Below are 14,746 nucleotides of genomic sequence, written 5' to 3'. Positions count from 1 at the left end.
AGTCCTAGTTGAAATGGACGTGTTGCAGCCGTCAGCCTGTGGCAGCTGCAAAGGTCCATTTGACGGGTGGGTGGGGGGGGGGAGACCCTCAGCCATTGCAGGAGGCCGCTCTGTCACTTGGGACAAAGTGTGGCCTCCACCACCCTCCTCCTGATGGTCGAAGTCACCAACCTGCACACTTACCCCGGGGTCCGGAGACATTGCGGACCCCCTCAGATGTACATCTTGCGGATGGGGGCCGCCGTAGCTGCAGTCATGACCCCCTCGGAGGGCGAACAGCATCACCAGCCTCGCCATCCACGCCGTCCACCTCTGACACGTGGAGCTCCACAACAGAGTGCTGTGACACATCCACCTGTACAGCAGGAGGGAGGGCTACCGCAGAGAGAGACGCGTCGCAGAGGGCACTACCCTCACCACAGGTTCCACAGACCGAGGCTCAGCCTCCTGGACCTCTCTGAGCAGCAGTGCACACGGAGGCTCAGAGTCACTCGACATGTAGTCGTGGACATCTGCAGCCTCTTTCATGCCGAGCTGCACCTGGCTGGCCCGAGCACCATCTTCCTACCTATCTCTGTCAAAGTCACCACTGCCCTCCCGAACTTCTGCTCCACAGCCTTCCAGGCTGCAACCGGGGACATCCCCGATGTCTCTCAGTCGTCTGCGCAGAAGAGCCCTGCAAATACACCTACACTCACTCTGCAGTGACACACTGGGTGGCATCAGTGGTGGGTCCTCATAGGGATACCCAGGAGCGGGCATTATTGCACAAACCGGACAGGATTCGCGAAGACATGGCAGTAGTGGTGCCAATGTAATGTGTGATGTGTGTTGTTCTTTAATTCAATAGAAGTAAGAACCATGACAATCCCTCAAACACCCTTGTGCATCCCCTTCATGCTCACGAAACGTTTGCCTTACGCTGCCTACTGCACATATGTGATGCATGCCCTGTGGCTGCAGCACAGGTGGTGGCAGGTTGAGTGAGGCTGGCCGTGAGAGAGATGCACGAGAGGGTGAGTATGGGATAGAGCCATGAGATTGTATGAGGATTGGGTTGCGTGTTAGTGGCGGGTGAGTACTCGCGAGGTGAGTAGGTGCAGGTAAGATGAGGATGAGGTTTGAGTGGGTATGAGGGGTCATGTGACAGAGTAGTGTTGGCGGTGCCGATGGAGATGTGGGGTGGGGGCAGTGATGTGGTAGACGGAGTGTAGGGGAAAGACTACGTGTTCTCACTGTGGCTGACCTATTGAGGTCATTGGAGCGCCTCCTGCACTGTATGCAGGTGGACGATATGTTGGTGGCGCAGGTGACCCCCTCTGCCACCTCGAGCCAGGCCTTCTTGGTGGCAGAGGTGGGCTGCTTCCTCCCGCCCGCTGGGGGGAAGATCTCTGTCCTCCCCCTCCTCCTCACCCCATCTAATGATACCTGGGGTGAGGCATTATTAAACTGGGAGCAGCCTTCCCCCTGGGCTGCTCTATGCTGTAATTTTTGCTGTTTGTGGCAGCATCTGTCAGTGGAGGACTGCCCCTTTAAATAGAGCGCCTCCAGCTGACAGATCTTACTGCGGAGGAGCAGGTAAGTGGATCCAATTAGTGTGTTGCCTGCTACGATCGCGTGGGCAACCCACTAATTTCACCGGGCGCGTTTTCAACGTGCCCGCTGGCCCACCCGCCGAGAACCCGCACCCCTGGTAAAATCGGGCCCCTTATGTCCTCTTCACAACTTACTTTCCTACCTACCTTTGTGACATCAGCAAATTTAGCAACCATACATTCCATCCCTTCATCCATTGAAACAGATTGTAAATAGTTGAGGCCCAAGCACTGATCCCTGTGGCACTCCACTCGTTACATCTTGCCAACCCGAAAATGACCCTTTTATGCCTACTCTCTTTCCTGTTAGCTAACCAATCCTTTATCCATGCTAATATGTTACCCCCTACACCATGAGCTCTTATTTTGTGTATTGCCTTTGATGTGGCACCTTGTCAAAAGCCTTCTGGAAATCTAAGTACACCACATTACAGGATCCACTTTATCCATGTTGCTTGTTACTTCCTCAAAGAACTCTAATAAATTAGTCAAACACGATTTCCCTTTCACAAAGCAATGTTGACTCTGCCTGATTGCATTGAGATTGTCTAAGTGCCCTGCTACAACCTCCTTAATAATAGATTCTAGCATTTTCCCTGTGTCAGATGTTAAGCTAACTGGCCTGTAGTTTCCTGCTTTCTGCCTCCCTACTTTCTTGAATAGAGGAGTTACATTTGCAGTTTTCCAATCTGATGGGACCCTTCCAGAACCTAGGGAATTTTGGAAAATTAATACCAATGCATCTAATATCTCTGCAGCCACTTCTTTTAAGACCCTAGGATGAAGTCCGTCAGGACCTGGGGACTTGTCAGCTTTTAGTTCTAATAGTTTTTTCAGAACTCTTTCCCTGGTGATTCCCCTGAAGTCCCTTTCCATGCTTTGGAGAGGTCTGTGTTACTCTTTCAACTCGAGTATTTCCATTTTCAGGAAGCTATGGGTTAGTATATCTTGGAGTAATAAAATTCTTTCAATTCTTCAGAAATCTAAACTCTCTAAAGTTAAGGGAAAAATCCTTTTGCTAAACAGTCTTCATAAACTTCCCAAGTTGAGCGAAAACATTTTTACTTTTCACACTCAGCAAAATTTACACAGTAGCCTCTTTCGTTTCTTGCAAATCTAACCAACAACTGTCGCACTTTGCCTTTAGTGGCTCCACCTTAAGTACTGCTTCACTATCTCCTCTGGCCTCAAGAGGAACATCCACATTTCTTCCATTGCTAACTCTGCTTGCGAGAAGCTTGGTGTTGGTCTTTCTTTCCAAACACTTTTTGCCCTCCCCTCCAGTGAGTATCAGCAGGCTATTCTACCACCGAAGGCATCACAGTTCAGCCTGATCCTGAAATATATGAGAACCCCTGACTGATTTTTCTCTTTCCTTCCCCTCTGCATACCACCACTGGATGCGCTGAGTCCAATTGTAGTATCCCAGTTGAGATCAGTTGACTCGGCACAGACCAGGGATTGAGCCTGGGACCCTCTGGTCTTTATAATTTTGGTACTATTATCACACAGTGATAATCCACTGATTTTTATCCACAAAATCATTGAAGCACTAGAGGAGAAAGCTTCTCCTCTTTGCCTTTCTATCTCCCCTTCTTTCATGATTCTACATCTGTAATGGCATCTAGTTTTTCGGGTTTACTATTCACTTTCTTTGACCGATGTCTCCTCTGACCTGTTTGTTAGTTCCTGGGTTTCTGGCTATAAGGATGTGTGCATCTGTCACTCTCTAATTTTAAGCTTTCCAGTGTAAAGTTCTCCAAGTGCTTTTAGTTCCCCCTCCCTTCCCTTCTCAGATGAGAATTGAATTACCCTTTGATGGATTGAGTGCCCTGCCTGGCGTGCTCTCCCTAAATTTAATGCTCTTTTTATTGTCTATGATCTGTGTTTGCCCAAACAGACTTTCCATCATTACCACATTGTTATGTAGGAATTGAAAGCTTGACACCCATTTCTATACTTTTTGAAGAGTATATCCTGGAAAGGTGTTGGTGGTGGGGGGTGGTGGTGTCTATATTGCAGAGACTAAAGAGGAATCTATCACCAGTCTAATACCATTTTGACAACATTGTGGTTCTTCCCTCTTCCATAAGTCTGAGGATTTCCATCGGTTCAATATTAACCATAGATGTTACTGGTATTCAGGAAGTGATTTCTCTCACTGTTTCACTTAGGTTATCTTACTGGCAAATTTGCCTTGGACGTTATGGCCCGGAATTTGCTGAAAACTTGCGCTATTGTAACGACGCGTCTATGGCATATGCCAAATTTCTAGCGCAGAAGCTCCAGGAAATTATGGCGTAAGTGACTTAAGCGAACCAGTAAATATAACAGCTTCCCCACTCCATCAAAATCAAATGGTGACCGTGAATTTGCTGAATTAATGCTACTCTCATTGCCACTGCCACTTCAAACGTTACGGAATGGCGTTGGAGGGATTACGGAATGGCGCTAATGAATCACAAAATGGCGCTGGTGAGATTAGCAGACTGGCACCCTTTCACACCGTTCCACTTATAAACAATGAGAATTAATTACATAATAAGAAACAAACTTTTTATTACTAATAGATTTTTAAAATATGGAAATGGGAAACCTGCACGAATTGTTTAGCTCTTTTACTTTTACAAAAACATTAAGTAACCCATCGTTCCATTGTGTGTCTGTCCCCGGCACTTTGGATGTGTAACAGACGTTGGCTGCGCTGCTTCAGATTCATCGCTATGCTCGCTGCGGCATATTCTAACCAGTTCTCTAGCAAATTAGCCGTAAATTCGCCACTGGAGAATTGGGGAGCACAACGGTCTAAGTTAAGGCTTTCGGGGCCAAATGCACCATTGTAGGAAATTCTGGGCCCAACATTGTTGTCATTTCATGAAGACTCATTCTGGCCTCAATGGTCACAGTTCTCCATCCAAGTGCCCATGGATTTAGTATTAGGTAAATCTGTGAGCCACTTACTAACTTAACAATTTGTAACTGATTTGCTGAACAATGAATCAAGATACTTGCTTTGGCAGGAGACCTCCCAGCTACCATGTAAACTCAATGCTCTCACCATCTGTAGATCGATAAGACAAATGGGGAAAAAATGTATATTGGTCACTTCAAAAATGAAGCATGAAGTATAGCCCTTCCTGTTTTAAGCGAGATAGTTGATCCTTTCATGGGCCAATACACTTGCCCTTGTTTTTTGCTTTCATGCTGCATATTTATTTGCTCCTAAATGTGGATGATCTAATTGAATGGCAGAACAGGCTAAAAAGACTGATTGATCTATGATCAATATTTAGAGTTTAAGGATCACCTGGTCCATTATAGACAACTAATTTTCATATTCTGAGCAATGTGTTTTGAATGCAAGTCTCCTGGATGAAAACCTGTTTAAATGGAGAAATGAAGCAGTTTAGAACTGACGCAGGCTTATGTTTGCCACCAACTTTACTAACTAGAGGGATTATTCTTAAAAACTGACGGCTCTGTTTTTAAAAAAAAAACAGAAAATGATGGAAACACTCAGCAGGTGAGGCAGCATCTGACCTTTCATCAGACTGGAAGATGAACAGCAAGTACAGAGCCAGGGAAAAAGGGGAGGGAGGAAAGAATAAAAGGGAAGGTCTGTAATAAGGTGGAGGGCAGGAGAGGTTAAATGACAAAAGGGACGATGGTGCAAAGCAAAAGGAGGTGATAATGAAACAAGTATAGAAACAAAAAATGGGCCAAGTATCCAAGCTCCATTTTCATAACTGAGGCAAGAATTATCATTAATCCACAATATATTTTTTTAATTGTCTTCTGGAGATGTAAAAGTGAAATGTATGAATTTCTTTTAATTAAGATTTTTTTCAATAAATCAATTACTGAACAGTAACTTTTATTGATGGTTGGTAACCCTGATCTGGGTGGAGTTTTTAATAAGAAATAGGAGCAGGAGTAGGCCATACGGCCCCTCGAGCCTGCTCCACCATTCAATAAGATCATGGCTGATCGTCTACCTCAACTCCACTTTCCTGCCCTCTCCCTTGATTCCCAGACTGTCTCTTTCTTTGTGAATGGTAGCAGACTATGATTTAAATCCAATCCTGGTTTTCTGTAAGTATGAGACTACTCCTCTCTGTACATACTAATATGAGAAAACAGATTTTGTGGAATACTTCTCTGGAATTAAGGAATTCTTACAGCCTCCCCCTCCCCTTTCCCTTTCCCCATCCCAGTGCATTTTTTATTTAGTTGCTGATGATCTTGTCAAAGATATTCTACAGCTGTGCAGAACAGTACAGTTAAGGTTGAAGGTGTTTTTACGACCATTACCAGTGCTGCTGTGATTTGGTGAGCAGGGGTGGGGGTGAGGTGTATTGGCAAGTGAGTCAAACTACCAGCTCTGGTACTCAACCGTGACCATTTGATCAGGGTGTCAGACCCTGTGAGCAATAGTGCAACAGGTCCTTCACCACAAGAGGCTTCTACCTTTACCCTGATAAACAGAAATAGGTACTCCACAAAGTCCATGGTATCCTCCAAGGTGTAAAATGCCAGAATTTACTACTTGCTTTCTGAACGTGAACAGAAGCTTAAAAAAAAGCTGCAACATTCCACATAACTTGATAGATTAAAAAAAGAAATGCAAGAGATGCATTTTGGGGCTGCAGTTGTATATTATTTATTTTGTCCAACGAGGTAGGATATGTTGTCCTGTATTAGCTCAAAATTAGACAAACATTGGACACAATTGTATTGTAACTATATTTTGAGAAGTGCAAAGCAATGCTGTATATTTTTCTTGTTGTTCATACTGTGCATTCATAGCCTATTCTGTGATGTGTGTTGCTTCATACTATGAAATAGGTAATTATAATGACAGATAATATTGACATAAGACAATTCAGCTTAGATACGGCATATATGTATTTTTTTAAACTGAGACTGACATATTCCCATTTTATTCTGTATGTATATTCCCAAATGTATTGTGTAGTGACAGTGATTATTTTGCTACTGAATTATATCTTGGAATGTTGTACTGTAATTTGTCCTCTTTGGTGGTAATTGTGTTTATCCCTTTTGAGAACTATGAATTAAACCAAAACAAAAAAATAATAGTTTATTCCAATTTTTAGTTCCATCTCTTACAATGTTTACAATAAAAAAAATTGTGCTGATGGTGACAGAAAGCGAAGTCTGTGTGTATTTTGAAAGCTGCGGAGTAGAACCATAAAATCATTGAATGATACAGCACAGAAGGAGGCCATTCGGCCCAACGTGCCGGTGTCAGTCCTTTGAAAGAGCTATCCAATTAGTCCCGCTCCCCTGCTCTTTCCTCATAGCCCTGCAAATTTTTCCCCTTCAGTTATTTATCCAATTCCCCTTTGAAATTTATGATTGAATCTGCTTCCACCACCCTTTCAGGCAGTGAATTCCAGATCATAACAACTCACCGCGTTTAAAAAAAATAATTCCTCATGTCACCTCTGGTTCTTTTGCCAATTACCTTAAATCTGTGTCCTCTGGCTATCGACCCTTCTGCCACTGGAAACACTTTCTCCTTATTTACTCTATCAAAACCCTTCATGATTTTGAACAGCTCAATCAAATCTCCCCTTAACCTTCTCTCCTGTAAGGAGAACAACCTCAGTTTCTCTGGTCTCTCCATGTAACTGAAGTCTTTCATCCCTAGTACCATTCTAGTAAATCTCTATTGGGCGCGGGTAGTGTGATCTGCTGTTAACCCACGCCGGACAGCCCCTGTGCAGGCAGGACAAGAACTTCGTCCGGCCTATGGACTTCCTTTAAGCAGCGTTGAAAGTTAGGCCTTACCCGACGATTGAAGTAAATGCACACTTTCCACCAGCAGGGGGAAGCCCCAATCTCTTAAAACGAGGATGTCTCTTAAAGGTAGCCAGTACCTGTTATTTGCTAAAAATAACAGTCTACTATCTGCACAGAGATCAGACAACGCACACATAAAACACAGATGCAGGTCCCATCCCTATGTTTACAAACTGATGAGTTATGTTAAAACATTGAATAAAGGTTGTGCACTACTATACAATTGTCTTTGTAAACTTCTCTCCACATCCTCCAATCTGTATGCCTGACCTCACCAATCTGCCGATCTGAGTTTGTACCAGGCCTGCGTGAGTGCGTGCACCAAGGTTCTCTGCTGATGCACTAGAGATGGACAGAAGAAGCAACTTCCTATATCCGCGGGGGGGGGGGGGGGCGGGCAAGGGATCCTCCAGACATTTGCCCAAAAGGCAGTGGGAGGCAGCGGGGGACGAAGTCAATGCCAGGCGGAGACCACCACGAACATGGATGTAGTGCAGGAAGAAGTTCAATGCTTTGACACGAGTGGTCAAGGTGAGTGAGGTCAACTGTCAAGTGGCGTCTCCTACCAACTGCACCACGCACTACACCCCCATCTCCCACATACCAATAAACTCTTTCCGTCAGTACTCAAATCTTCCGATCAGATGCTTCCTCTCACCCTTACACGTTACCACTGTTGCAAGCCGCCCACCCACAATTCACAGGCCACACACACTGGCAGCTATTCAACCATGACAGGCACATCACCCAGACATACGTCCTGCTTTCTTGCAGGAGAAGGTAGTACATAACAGGAGGCAGTAAGTGGCAGTGGCATTTAGCCCCTCGAGCCTGTTCCACCATTCAATGAGATCATGGCTGATCTGTGACCTAACTCCATATACCCGCCTTAGTCCCATATCCCTTAATACCCTTGGTTCACAGAAATCTATCAATATCAGATTTAGAATTCACAATTGAGCTAGCATCAGATGCCGTTTATTAGAAGAGCGTTCCAAACTTCTCCCACCCTTTGCATGTAGAAGCATTTCCTAACTTCACTCCTGCACGTCCTGGCTCTAAATGTTAGGCTATGTCCCCGCATCCTAGTATTGAAGCCTAGGAGACCTCCAAATGCATCATCAGCCAGAAGCAATAATCCAGCAACTAACCTGTAAATCCTGTATGGTACCTTTAAATAGCGCTTGTAGCGGTTCCTCCAGGCACTCTAAAACATGTTCAGATGGTCGTGGTTAATCAATGTCTTAACTACGCTGATTGTATCCATTTTCTCCTTACTTTACATGCTGCTGGCGTTTGGTATTCGCGCATGCCAAGATGGCTTCCGGCACACGTCACATTGGAAACGTGCATGCGCAACCTAGACGCCATCTTAGCATTTCGGGAGGCCGCGTAGCACTGAAACAACGGGCGCTACATGGCCCAATTTTTAGCCCAGTGCCTCTATTTATAAATCCAAGGATCCCGTATGCCTTTTTAAACAGCCTTCTCAACTTGTCCTGTCACCTTCAAAACACCCCCAGGTCTCTCTGTTCCTATATCCCTTTAAAATTGTACCGTGTTCTATTTCAGTGCAGTTGTCCCTCCTACATCAGTCCTTTATGTTCCAAAAATGATCCATTACTTATGAAAGTAGCATCATTTTATGACACTTGGTTACATCTTCAATTTTCTTTGTATACTTTTCTCCTTTACCAAACACACAAATACCATGTCATTAGTTTCCAACATTTACTGAATTTAGGTGATTCTTGCACACGCTTCTTTCATATTTCCTGTCTTGTTTGTCTGTTTGCAGTTAGCCTCTATGCTTCTCTTCTACTCCCTTCAGTAACCTTTCCAACCTCTCACGCTATTATTATTCCAGGTAAACCTATAACTATTGTCTTTACGGCATGTACTGTAGCATGGAACTGAAGATCAATTGAGGATCAGACTAAGAGAGAGTACAAGAAAGTCTAAGATGGGTTTGCGGTGCATGTGTGTAAACGCATGAAGTGTGGTAAACAAGGTTGGTGAGCTGCAGGCGCAAATAGCCACATGGAATATGATGTTATGGCGATAATGGAGACCTGGCTCAAAAAAGGGCAGGATTGGGTACTAAATATTCCTGGATACAAGGTGTTCAGGAAATATAGGGAAGAAAAGAAAGGTGGGGGGGGTTGGCAGTATTGATAGAGGAGAATATTGTAGTACTGGAGAGAGAGGATGTCCTGGAGGGGTCAAGGACAGAATCTATTCGGTTAGAGTTAAGAAACAATAGAGGTGCCATTACACTCCTGGGTGTATTCTATAGGCCTCCAACTAGTGGGAAGGATATAGAGGAACAAATTTGTAGGGAAATTACAGAGAGGTGCAAGTGTCAGTGGGGGAGCATTTAGAGAGCAGCGATCATAGTATCATAAGGTTTAGATTAGCTATGGAAAAGGACATGGACCACTCTAACGTAAAAATACTCAATTGGAGGAGGGCCAATTTCAGTGGGATGAGAACAGATCTGGCCCGAGTAAATTGGAATCAAAGATTGGCAGGCAAGACTGTAATTGAATTAAAGAGGAGATGGTCTGGGTACAGTCTAGGTACATTCCCAGGAGGGAGAAAGGTAGGGCAACTAAAACCAGAGCTCCCTGGATGACAAAAGAGATAGAGAGTAAGATGAAACGGAGAAAAGGGGCACATGACAGATGTCAGGTTGATAACACAAGTGAGAACCAGGCAGAATATAGAAAGTACAGAGGGGAAGTGAAAAAAGAAATAAGAGGGGCAAAGAGAGAGTATGAGAAAAGACTGGCAGCCAACATAAAAGGGAATTCAAAAGTCTTCTACAGGCATGTAAGCAGCAAACGGCCAGTAAGAGGAGGAGTGGGGCTGATTAGGGACCATAAAGGAGATCTACTCATGGAGGCAGAGGGGATGGCCGAGGTACGAAATGAGTACTTTGCATCTGTCTTTACCAAGGAAGAAGATGCTACCAGAGTCTCAGTAAAGGAAGCTGAGATACTGGATGGGCTAAAAATTGATAAAGAAGAGGTACTAGAAAGGCTAGCTGTACTTAAAGTAGATAGGTCACCCGGTCCGGATGGGAAGCATCCTAGGTTGCTGAGGGAAGTAAGGGTGGAAATTGCGGAGGTACTGGCCATAATCTTCCAAACATCCTTAGATACGGGGGTGGTGCCAGAGGACTGGAGAATTGCAAATGTTACATCCTTGTTCAAAAAAGGGTGTAAGGATAAACCCAGCAACTATAGGCCAATCAGTTTAACGCTCAAGGTTGGGGAAATTGTTAGAAACGATAATCCGGAACAGAATTAACAGTCACTTGCACGAGTGTGGATTGATTAGTGAAACCAGCACGGATTTGTTAAAGGCAACTTGTGTTTAACTAATTTGATAGAGTTTTTTGATGAGCTTTTAGAGAGGGTCGATGAGGGCAATGCAGTTGATGTGTATATGGACTTTCAAAAGGCGTTTGATAAAGTACTGCACGGTAGGCTTGTCATCAGGATTGTGGCCCATGGAATAAAGGGGGCAGTAGCAACATGGATACAGAATTGGCTAAGTGACAGGAAACAGAGAGTAGTGGTGAACGGTTGTTTTTCAGACTGGAGGGAGGTGTACAATGGTGTTCCCCAGGGATCGGTGCTGGGACCACTGCCTTTCTTGACATATATTAATGACTTGGACTTGGGTGTACAGGGCACAATTTCCAAATTTGCAGATGACACAAAACTTGGAAGGGTAGTGAACAGTGAGAAAGATAGTGATAGACTTCAAGAGCATATAGACAGGCTGGTGGCATGGGCGGATACGTTACAGATGAAATTTAACGCAGAAAAATGCGAAGTGATACATTTCGGTAGGAAGAGCAAGGAGAGGCAATATAAAGTAGAGGGCACAACTCTAAAAGGAGTACAAGAACAGAGACATCTGGGGGTTTATGTGCACAAATCGTTGAAGGTGGCAGGGCAGGTTGAGAAAGTGGTTAAAAAAGATCCTGGGCTTTATAAATAGAGGCATAGAGTGCAAAAGTAGGGAAGTCATGATGAACCTTTATAAAACACTGGTTCGGCCACAACTGGAATATTGTGTCCAGTTCTGGGCACTGCACTTTAGAACAGATGTGAAGGCCTTAGAGAGAGTGTTGAAAAGATTTACTAGAATGTTTCCAGGGATGAGGGACTTTAGTTACATGGATAGATTAGAGAAGCTGGGGTTGTTCTCCTTGGAACAGAGACAGTTGCGAGGAGATTTGATAGAGGTATTCAAAATCATGAAGGGTCTAGACAGAGTAGATAGAGAGAAACTGTTCCCCATCGGTGGAAGGGTCAAGAACCAGAGGAGATAGATTTAAGGTGATTGGCAAAAGAATCAAAGGTGACATGAGGAAAACCTTTTTTACACAGCGAGTGCTTAGGATCTGGAATGCACTGCCCGAGGGGGTGGTAGAGGGAGATTCAGTCATGGCCTTCAAAAGAGAACTGGATAAGTATTTGTAAGTAAAACATTTGCAGGGCTACGGGGAAAGAGCGGGAGAGTGGGACTAGCTGGGTTGCTCTTCCATAGAGCCAGTGCGGACTCGATGGGCCAAATGGCCTCCTTCCGTGCTGTAACCTTTCTATGATTCTATGAATTTGTTTTGCCCATGATCTTGTCCTTGAATTAACTGGCCTAGCTTAAGTTTTTCATTATGGTATGTTACTGTTTAAGTATTATTACATAACGTACCGGATTTGCAAGCTTTCTGAAACCACATCGGTTTAAAATGGTTATTAAATGTAAAATCATTTATCTCAAAATGGTAATCAACTTTGGAATGTCTATTGTTCACCAACAAGGAAGTTTACTGAAGATAGCAGAATGGACAATACAGCCATTATTTTATAACCTTTGATGCATCTTCAGACGGCTTCCATTTTCTCAGTTTTACTGTTATTTTTTTTCCTGCCATACAACACAACAAATTTCCCCTCTTACTGAAGCATTACCAAGCTGAGTACATTCAGTATTTGAGAGTTCAAATCCATTTATTATTTGTGATGCACTCTGACTAAACCTGCCAATTTCAGTGCTGTTCATTAAGCCTAGTAGCTTAACTGGAAAACACTGTCTCATTATATCCATTATTATCTGCTGTCTTGGGATCAAACTTTTTTGATTTACAAGCTAATTGATTTTGGTGTTGTACAGTTCCATCCACTAGTACTCATCAGAGGCAACTTACTGCAATCCTCCCCCATGATCCCCTAGTGATGTGTTTCAATATTGTCCCAGTCCTATTACATTCAAACCTCACTCTATTTTATTTGTGTCAAAGTCCACATCCTGATGACTCATGTTTCCCCTATATTTATACCCCTGCTGTCTCAGCAACAATGGGGAAACTCAACCATGAAGCATGGCTTCCCAAGCATACTTAGCGATAGGAAAGGGGTCTCAGTACAGCAAATGGACTGATTTTGCATTGCAGGAGGGGATTAGGATAGCACCACCACTCAGTACTGTTTTTTCTCTTGACTTGAGGAAGGAGAAGTGATACACCGCAGTGGGCCGAGGGATTGATACACCGCAGTGGGCCGAGGGATTGATACACCGCAGTGGGCCGAGGGATTGATACACCGCAGTGGGCCGAGGGATTGATACACCGCAGTGGGCCGAGGGATTGATACACCGCAGTGGGCCGAGGGATTGATACACCGCAGTGGGCCGAGGGATTGATACACCGCAGTGGGCCGAGGGATTGATACACCGCAGTGGGCCGAGGGATTGATACACCGCAGTGGGCCGAGGGATTGATACACCGCAGTGGGCCGAGGGATTTCGAAGTCTGGGGCCAGAGAAATGAAGACACGCATTAGAAGACTCAAAAGACATTTAGAATCATACAGCACAGAAAAAGGCCTTTCAGCCCATTGTGTCTGTGCCAGCTCTTTGAAAGAGCTACCCAATTAGCCTCACTCCCCTGCTCTTTCCCCATAGCCCTGTAATTTTTTTTCCTTTTCGAGTATATATCTAATTCCCTTTTGAAAATTACTGTATAATCTGCTTCCTTTAAGGCAGTGGATTCAAGAACATAACAACTAGCTACATAAAAACATTTCTCTTCATCTCCCCTCTGGTTCTTTTGCCAATTATCTTAAATATGTGTCCGCTGGTTACCGACCCTTCTGCTAGTGGAAACAGTTTCTCCTTACTTACCCTGATCAAAACCCTTCATAATTTTGAACACTTCTATTAAATCTCTCCTTAACCTTCTCTGCTCTAAGGAGAACAATTTCAGCATCTCTACTTTCTCCACATAACTGAAGTCTCTCATCCCTGGTATCATTCTAGTAAATCTTCTCTGCACCCTCTCCAAGACCATGACATCCTTCCTAAAGTGTGATGCCCAGAATTGGACACAATATTCTGGCTGAGGCTTAACTAGTGATTTATAAAGGTTTAGCATAACTTCCTTTCTTAAAAGGAATAGGATGAAAAAATGGGAGATTGAATGGGGAAGGAAAAGAAATCGGAGGCAGAAATGTACGAAGGAGGAATCAGCGACCAGAAGTAGTTAGGAAGGGCAAATGATCATCTGTATTTCCAAATGTATAAAATCTTAGTGTTCAAACACTGCCTTCTGGTATTCTGAGGTCCATGTGACTACCCTTGCAAGAGGCTGCCATGTTTGAACCCTAGGCTTTAATTCAGAAAACTTGAAATCCCATTCATTTTTTGATGACTTTTCAGTTCATCAAAGTGGGATGGCTGTTGTAGTTTTTGCATCTAGTTCAGATACAACATATTTAGAAGCAGAGCAAAGCTCCAAGCAAACTCCACCCCAAAAATGTACCTTACCCCCGTGTCTGCAGATCATCCTCAACTGTACCCTTTCCACGCAAATCATGCTTATGGCCTAAGTAAGATTGTAAAGTTTGTGCCATATTTTCTGCTGTTGGTTTGCACCCGGTAGGAACTGGGTGTAGATTGGCCAAGTGCATTTCACGTTGGATCTTTACAGCTGACAAAAAGAACAGTTTAGGTTGGATTGAAGCCCAGGTCTCACCCTTGTAAGGACAAAGTGTGAAATGCACTTTGCTGCCCAGCTCCCCTGGTCATATCATTTATTCGATCAGTTAAGACTGACATTTGTTCTGGCATGGGTCAGAGAAAGAGCTCTGGGGAATCTGGTAAACATATGAGAAATTAAAACCTTACCCATAGAGTTGAGCACAGTCTTTATGTAAGTTGCCACTTGATGATATAGCCCTCTATATAAAAAAAAATTACAAGTATCCCTTGTGTAGTGCACAATGGCTCAAACAAATTAAATTAGGAGAATATGT

This window comes from Heptranchias perlo, chromosome 4, assembly GCF_035084215.1.
Source record: "Heptranchias perlo isolate sHepPer1 chromosome 4, sHepPer1.hap1, whole genome shotgun sequence".
Lineage (NCBI taxonomy): Eukaryota > Metazoa > Chordata > Chondrichthyes > Hexanchiformes > Hexanchidae > Heptranchias > Heptranchias perlo.
This window is presented reverse-complemented; position numbering follows the sequence as displayed.